Source organism: Marmota marmota, unplaced genomic scaffold, assembly GCF_001458135.2.
Source record: "Marmota marmota marmota unplaced genomic scaffold, marMar, whole genome shotgun sequence".
NCBI lineage: Eukaryota > Metazoa > Chordata > Mammalia > Rodentia > Sciuridae > Marmota > Marmota marmota.
Genome location: NW_026000093.1, coordinates 31906018 through 31915762, shown reverse-complemented (window position 1 = coordinate 31915762; position 9745 = coordinate 31906018).

Here is a 9745-nt window from a genome sequence, read left to right as displayed (position 1 = left end):
TTATTGCCTTGGAAAACCTTTTGCTCCTAACAGCACAAACTAGCAGTATTTTACAGATTTATCCTATCAAAGCAGATCCCTAGAAACTGCAGAACAAACATTGATTCCATGATTATGAGAATAATAAGAAATTTATAAATTAAAATAGTTGATGGCATAAAGCACATTTCTAATTGGGAACGAATAATCCATTTCTATGTCCTCTGGAAAAAAAGAAAAGACTTCAAAGTCTTTGAAGTGTCTATATCTTCAAAATAATTCAAATCAAACTGGCTGGTCTCTGGTGGCTCTATTAGATGTAATCAGGTTGATAAAGATAAATAGCATCTTTCCCTGCTAGTGAAAAGATGAATCAAAGTCATATCTTACATCTCCATCTTTGATTCAAGGTAATGGACAGTGTCTTATGTCAGAACGGGTAATCATTTAAATCTCCAGGCTGCTTTTGCTCTCTGACAGTGTTCAGCAATGGTGCCAGAGCAGGACTGGCTCTCGTCATCAGAATATTAAATTCATATCTGGGCCTACTACATTTTTCAAAGCACTATATTAAACTGATGTCTATTATTCATTACCTTATTTTATGCTAACATATTTTAATCCTCAGAATATTATCTCTTTGATAAGTTTTTATGAATATCTTCTTTAAAATGTAAAGAATTTTTATTCTTATGGTTCTTAAACATTTCCTTTGATGAAATTAAAACAATAGAAATAGGTGGTACAGAAACAATCTAAGTATCATACATGTAAGCAACTTTTTTTTTCAATGATGAAGGAATGATAAAGTTTGCTTCTGAGCTAAAAAAGTTACTTATTAAGATATGTAAACATTTATTTAATCATTTAATTATCCAAGTTGCTATAAGTTGGATATAGCTTCTTAAATTGAGCTATTGTTTTGCAAAATTATGTACATATAATCTATGTGTAAATATATATCCTAATTCTAACAATCTTACATTTGACTAAAAGACTGATACATACATATATATCATTCATGTATACATTACATACATGTATATATATATATATATACATATATACACATATTTATAATTTAATTCAACTCGATACATTTCGAACAGATTTTTTAAAAATCACAGGTGTTAAGAGAGTATGTGAATTTGTAAAATAATTGAATTACATTTTAAATTAGTCCTGAGTTCCAAAGTGAATAGCTATCTTTAAGATAGGGTAATGTTAATCTTACCATTGAAAATTTCCTAATTTAGTCACAGAACACTTCATACATGTTTTTGTGTGAATACCAGTGCATGCACAGTAATGTCTGAGATGGAACAAAGGAAGAAAGAGGAGAAATGTCTCATAGCAGATTCTAGATAGTCATCCCATTTCCAGTTTAAACAAATGTGGAACCATAAGAGATACATGAAAAATAGTGGAAATTCTAAATCCCTTGCTAATCTTTAGCAATTAACCATCTAATTTTAATATTAAATCACATAACTAAATATTTTTGTTTTTATATAGACAATAGCAATTGATGATGTTGCTTTTTAAGGTAGATCCCGAAACTTGAGGAAATTTGGTTATGCATGTGGTGCTCTTTTAATCTGTATCTATATCTATATTTGTATCTGCTTGCATTTATCTTATCCAAGCTAGAATCAAGTGGGAAATATTCCTGGGCAGTATGTGAACTGAGCTTTGAGAGATGAGTAGGATTTAGCTAAGCAGGGAAATGAGCGGAAGCACTCATTGGGCTGAATGTGGTAAGGCACTGAGGCATGAAAGAACACAGCACTGCCAAGGTACAGCAAGTTGTTCACTGTGCCTGGAGCACAGGTGTGAGGGGACACTGCCAAATTATGAGGCTGGAGAACTAATCACCAAGCAGATTATAAAGGGGCTGGCATGCCACACTAAGGGGTTTGGATTTGATCCTGAAGGTAAGGGAACCATTTATGGAACAAACTCATCATATGAAATTAAAGACAATGGCAAAAAGAAATTAAAAAAAAAAAGAAAAAGTTAGTGGGAGGGAAATGACTACTCATGCACCTCTCATCTTCTCCATGTAATAATCAGCTTTCAAAAGATAAGGCAGTTTTAGTCACATTAAACATGCTTTGCTTTTTGCTTTTGCTTCATAGAGAGGCTTCAAAGCAATGATGCAGTCAAGAGTGAAATGGTATCTGGTAATTCATAGTTACAATAACATATCAGAACGTAAGTACACAATGGTCCTGTGGGAGGGAACATCCAAATACGAGTCTTCAATTATAGGCACTAGAGTGTTTGACAGGAATTCATATCACTTTCTAAATACTTGAGCTTGAGAAAGCAACCACGTGTAACTTTATCACCAATGGACTCAGAAACTCTGGGGATGGTTTATTATTTGGAGGTATAAATTAGGGATACCTACCAGCTAATTATTTGGATGACACATCTCTTTTATGATAATGCAGTTGAGTGGCTCTTGAGTTTTAAAGAAGTCTAAAATTGAAGTGTATGCCCTTCACTGTTGACTTTGTTGCAGGCCCAGTATAGATAAAAACCAAGTGTATTAGCATACATTAGTTCAGGTTTAATTAACATGATAAATAGAATTAAGAATTTATATTTTAAACATAGGTTCTGCCACTTATTAGTAATATGATCTTGGTAATATTAATTATTAATTAATTAACCTTAATTTCTCTATGTAAAAAAAGAACAATAGCTGTCTTTTGATATTCTTTAGAAGACTAGGATATGTGTGTATATATATATATATATATATATATATATATATATATATATATATCAGGTGTCAATTTAGTATATATATATATATACACACTCACACACATATACACACACACATTTATATATATATACACACACACACATGTATGTGCTCAAAGGTCATGATCAAATTAAAAAACACAGAATCACTACTTGATTAAATGTACATTTAATAAAATACATTATTCATGCCAACAGTATAAAAGGGAAATCAATGTATTCATCTGGAATTGAGACAAAGCTTTATTGAAAAGACAGAGCTCACACACACATACACACACACACACACATTTACATAAAAATGCTTAGTGATTCCCTTAGTAACTCTTTTTTTGTTTTTTTAAACTTTATGTCACATTATTAAGATTATATGTTACATGGGCTGGGGTTGAGTCTCAGTGGTAGAGTACTCTTCTAGCACATTTGAGGCACTGAGGTTGGATCATCAGCATCATATAAAAATAAACAAATAAAATAAAGGTATTGTGTCCATCTACAATTTGAAAAAAAGATTATATTATTACACAGAGAAAATCAATTAGGAATATTCTTAAAAAGCAGAGTAAAATTTTAAGGGGCTGAAGAACTGTTACAAAGGAAGGATAGACTATACACATAATTGTTACTCTCATACAAGTTACTGTTGTCAGTGCAAAATAGAACTGAATAGATTTGATCTTGCCATGAGTAACTACCTTCCCAAAGCAAAATGTTCACCCATGTGTGGTGAATTACAATGCCCCAAGGTACAACTTAGTAAATTGCTTCTTCTTAGGCATTGACTGGAACCCCTGAAGAAAAATAAAATCAGTGTGTGCTAGTGAACTCTGTGTTCTCAGACAAATTGCTTTCCATAGGATTAATGTAACAAAACAAACCTGGATGTCTATGGTGTATTACCTTTTTTTGTTCTTTATAAAATGACCTGGAGGTTTACATTGACTTGATGCCATGCATATTTTCAATCCATTTAAAAGAGTTAGAAATGGGAAAGAACGTTGTTCTTTTACCATCAGGTGTCAATTTAGTCATAGAGAAAGGAAACCAGCCACATCAAAGGATCACTAACAACAGCAGCTGATTTATCTTCAAGCTTAGAGTATGCTGCTCTAGAAATAGTCTGTAAGTTAGCTAACATACTTTAACATATTCCTTGATACTAACTTCATTCAGCAAGGTTTATTCATTCTTTCTCCTAACTTTCTTCTGAGAGTTACTATGGGATTGATGTTCTTGACAATTAAAATTATATAAGGCAAACTTCAGAGGTCTTACACTTTCTCTTAATGTACAGTTTATGAGATAATAGAGAATTAGTTTAGCAATCATATTTTAATGATCAAAAAAGTGAATGCAAAGTAATTGGCAAATATTAAAATATGTAATTAGACTTCTGAAACAACATGATAAAACCAAAATGAATTTATATATAATTTTGTTACTATGGTTTCTGTATGGTATCTATAAAATATAACTACTTTATCTCTGTATTTATAGGAAGCTATTGAAATTGTTGATGGAATTTTGCTAATGCTCAGATAACAGCACCTTATTCTTAATGTCAAGTCAACTTTAGGATATTTTATTATAGTAACAGCTTGGGTCCATATATATGAATTTCTTCATAGTACATCCATTATGCACCAAGAGTAAGTACACAAGTATTCTTTCTCTCAATGATGTGTAAATTCTTAGCCCCATTTATATAAACTCAATATGAGGAATTTAAGAAATCAATCTCTTTCCCTCCTTTTGTTTCAATTATGTTATTCTAACATTTCTATCTATGCTTAATCACACACAATTTTCCAGCTTATTTTTTTAAATGTGCCAATGTGATACTTTGTTACAGATGGCACCCTTGTATCATTTTTGGCAACTAAATCACATATACGTTTGCAAACATCACTTTTCCCCAAAATGTTATCTTTTCTCTTTTGTTCCCCCAAAGCAATTACTTTTTAAAATTTATGTTCAACTACACTTGACTTGAAAGGATATATTTTGGACATTTTATGTAACACACTATTGGCAACTATTTTTCATTACAGATAAGTAGATAATTTGAAATATTTATTTTCAACACATAAAACACAGGAATAATTAACTCATCAAAGAATTCAAAACAATTTCAGATTAGAATGCTTATTTTCATTTAATATTAGACTTAAAAATAACTATCAAAATAACAGAGTTTCCTAATACCTTAACTTAATCTTGCTTGATGTTGGCATCTTATACAACCATTCAAATGATCAAACTAAGAAATTATCAGCAGTACAAACACTCTTAGTGAAATGATGGGCTTTATTTAGATTTCACAAGTTTTCCACTTAGTCTTTCTTAAAATCTAGGTTAAGTCCACAACCCACATTACACATGCTTGTCCATCTTCCTAACATCCTTTTGTGACATTTTTAGACTTTCTTTGTCTTTTATGACCTTGATATTTTTAAAAAGTCATGGCAGTTGTTTTCCACAGTGCTCCTCAATTGAGATTATCTGATGTTCTCTCATGATTTGGATTGAAGTCCTTTACTTTTGGCGAGGGAGGCACAAAAGGGATGTGATAGTGATCATATAATATAAATACGTCTTACAGATTATGTTACTTGATTGTTTCCTTAAGGTGATCTGCTAGCTTGTGAACTATAAATTTTCACTATTTAAAATTTATAATTAATAAACTTCAAGATATATTTTAAGATTATCCTCGAAAACATCTGCATAATAATGTTAGCTTCCATTGGGTGCATGTTATCTGTAAAAAGTTATAACTATGGTATTTTAATGATGATTTTGTTTTCTTTAGTCTATTCCTTAAGTTCCATAATGGATCAACTGTCTTCTCTCTTCTATTTATACAATTTATTCAATTGTTTTTCTCAATGTGTTTATTTTATAGCTGGATTATATTAAATACAAACAACATTTAATTTGTTGTTCAAATTGCTCCAGCTTTGGTCTTTGGAAGCTCATTCTGGTTAGCACATGTGCCCCTCCAATATATGCTCCCAAACTTTTGACTGTTTCAAGTATAGAATGTGACAGGCTTACTTTGTATTTTTCCATCCACAATATTGGGATCAACTGGATTTTCAAGGAATCTTGTTTCCTTTTCCCGGAAAATGGTAATTAGAAATCAGGATCCACAACAGCAGGTGTGTTCTTTGCTAGTAGGGTATCATTGTTGCTAATGATACAAATGTTATAAATATATATACTATCAACACATAATATTTCCATTTCTCTCTTTTTGCCTCTGTCACCATTTTCATCCTCATTCTTAGCACTGACTCTATTTTAAAAACCATGAGTTGATATTTCCAATTCCATTGCAATACCACATATTTCATTCTATCCTTCTGCACATTTGTAAGATCATTTTCCATATGTAAGAAATTTGCCTTTCATCATTTATAATTTATTGATGATTGTATTAGAATGCACAGAAATTTGCATACACACATGTAGTTTGGAAATTTCACACAAAATTTTCAACTATGATATAATATATGTGAATAATTATTTTTTTCTTATTAATAAGGGGTTAGTACTAACCCACAGTACTATTTCTAAATACTGTTTTTTCAAAGTTGCTTGAGTTGGTTACTATTTTCTTGCCCTCTGTGGCATAGTCACATTACTCATTTATAATGGAGATAGGTTTTTAAATAGCATTTTTTTTTCATTTTGAGTTATTTATAACTGCTACTTAATTTTCAGATATTTGGGGATTTTTATCCTAGTTATCATCAGGACATATTTTGTGTGATTTCTGTTCTATTTGGTGCATTAACATTTTGCAGCCAGGCATGGTGGCACATGCCTATAATTCCAGCAGCCCAAGAGGCTGAGACAGGAGGATAGTGGGTTCAAAGCCAGCCTCAGCAAACACAGGCACTAAGCAATTAAGTGAGACTCTCTCTCTAAATAAATAAAAATAATAAAATAAAATAATTTTTTAGGGAGAGCAGAATACAGTCTGTATTAATAAATGTCCCCCTAAAACATTCAACTCATTAAATGTATTAAAAATATTTCATATAGTCAGCTATTGTTTTTTTTTAAAAAGAGAGAGAGACAACTGTTTTAATATTTATTTTTTAGTTTTCGGTGGACACAACATCTTTATTTTATTTTTATGTGGTGCTGAGGATCAGCGCCCGGAGCATGCCAGGCAAGCGCACTACTGCTTGAGCCACATCCCCAGCCCTCAGCTATTGTTTAATAGTGTTCTGTAAGTATCAATATATGAACTGCTTGTACAGTGTTGTTGAAATATTCTATATCCTTCTTGATTTTATCTCTACTTTTATATCTAGCATTTAGAATAGTGTTTAGATATTTCTGACTTATTTTGTAGATTTTCTTATTTTTCCTTTCAGGTTGATACAGTTTCATGAATTTTGAAAATCTACTGTTATGTGTATATGCATTTAATATTTCTATATCATTGGGAGGATTATTTTATTATTGCATAACATCCCTATTTTATACATTTCATAGATTTTCTTGTTGTTTTTATATTTATTTATTTATTTATTCACTTTTTTACTAGGTGTTGATCCTAGGGACAATTCATCACTGAGCCACACCCTCAGCCTTTTTTTATTTTGACACAGGGTCTTGCTAAGTTGCTGAAACTGGCTTTGAAATTGTGATTCTCCTGCCTCAGCCTTAGGAACTGCTGAGATTACAGGCATATGCCACCATGCCCAGTTTCATGTTTTTCTTAAATTTATTCTATATACAATGTACAGTATTTTTAGTTGTAGTTAATAGGAAGATTACAGAAAGTTGTATTTACTATCATTTTTGGGGTGGGGGGTGTGTAGGTGATTTCTATTCACCTATTTTGAATAGGCAGATGTTTTGCTCAGCTGAACTTGTGATGAATCTACTGATAAACCTATGGAAAGCAGTTTCATCTTTTTTTCTTTTTTGTGGTTTGAAGAACTCAGAGATATTGTGCTTCTGCCAGGAGTAGTTCTGGGCTTTACAAGATATCCTGCTTTTCAGAGTTAAGAGGTTTTGTTTTGTTTTCTTAAAATAACCCTTCTCCTAACTGAAACTAGGTTGTCAAAAATCACTAAGGGATAATAGTTTTGTTTTGCTCTTCTTCTACAGATTATGGCTTTATTTGTTAAAAAACAAACAAATAGCAGTGGGAAAGATTCAAAAGGAGATCTGTGTCCCTCTGCAGTGGCTAATATTCACAGTCTTAGGTACACACTATGCTTTGGCAGGACTTATTCAATTTTTTAGAAATTGTGCATCTGGAGAAGTCCATAGAGAAAATGCCTGCAAGAAGGTGTTTACCTTACCTTCTATCTTGCACCATCTTCCCATCCTTCATTCATAGCAACATGCATTTGGCTGCTACTAAGTCATTAATAATACTAATGATTTTTTTTCTTTACCAGAGTTTAGATGTATTTGCTTTACTAACCAAGTCTTCTTCTTTATGTCCCATCTTGGCCTTCCTGTCCTAAAAAAGAAATCTAATTTTTTCCTTTAATAAAAATCAGCTGTCTGATAAGTAAACTTGTCAATGTGAAGTTTGTTATATTTTCTTTTTTGTAATAGTGAAAATAAAACTATTCCTCACCTTTGAGTGAAAATCAAGAGTCTTATTGGATCATTTTAACATGATTTGCCATAAGATAAATATTAACTTTTGTGTAAACTAAAAGAATAATAATTATGATAATTTCTCATCTTATTATAAATTATCACAATATCTAGCCAATAACATATATAATCTATAAATGATTAATTTAGCATATATAGATTATAATATATTAAATATGTATTAAGTCTGAATGGATTAGTTAGGCTGATACAGTTCATTGACTCTTAGAATTCCATATAGCCTATAGACATTTTTAAATTTTTGGGTTCCCTCATTTCAATGCAAGGTCTTAATGATTGAGAATTCACAGGAATTCAGTAAGTGGGCAATTACTCATTGATTTAAATAAATGTTAACATAGAAGTAAGTGATGCATAATTTCTATTTCATTTCTTTGGTCAGAAGGACTCAGTTCTTCCCAGCTGTGACATAATATGGAATGTACTCCTCCAAGTGGTGAACTGAAAATCTATGGATATTAATACCTATGACACTTGCTGTATGTACACTTCACTAATATCATATAAATTAAGCCAGTGTATGAAATATAGGTTGAACTTCATAAGATGAAAATAGGCATACAAGTTCTTGTATTTTTTTTTCTTACATCTCAAGAGACTCCTTTAGACATCTCATACAAACAAGTAACCCTTACTGAAGCCCCTACAGGAGGACACAGGCAAACAGGAAAAGAAATACAGTGTTTCTTTGATACTGCTGAAACAAAGTAAATAATCATGCATTGACTGGCAGAGAAGTCTTTGAGCTGACATCTGAAAGATCACTGGAAGTAATCTAAGAGAAAAGAGAAAAGTAGCAAGAATGTTACTCTGTAAGAATCTTTCTGATTCTGTTACAAGACAGGAAGGGCACAATTGATATGCAGGCATATAGGGGTTTATCTCAGATATGAAATAAGTTATAAGTGAATTATTTAATTTATGTAGTTGCAAGTTAAATCATATTTAACTTATAAAACTTTGGTATTAATGAATGAAGAAATATAATAAAGAAAAGACATGAAATCCTGAGCTTTTGTATTTAATTCAATCACACATTAAGATGTTATACCACAAGAAGACAGGAAGGGACTTTAAATACATGCTTAGTGAAAGAAACCAATCTGAAAGCCTTCATTCTGCAGGACTCCGACTCTATAACATCCTAAGAAGGCAAAATTAAAGAGGCAGTAAAAGAATCATTGGTTGTCAGGTATTAGATAGGAAGGATGGATGAATGGTGGAGAAATAGTGGGATTTTTAAGGCAGTGAAGCCATTCTATGTCATAATATAATATTGCATGTCAGATATTATGCATTTCCATTTCACCCAAAAGTGAAACCTAAGATGAATTTA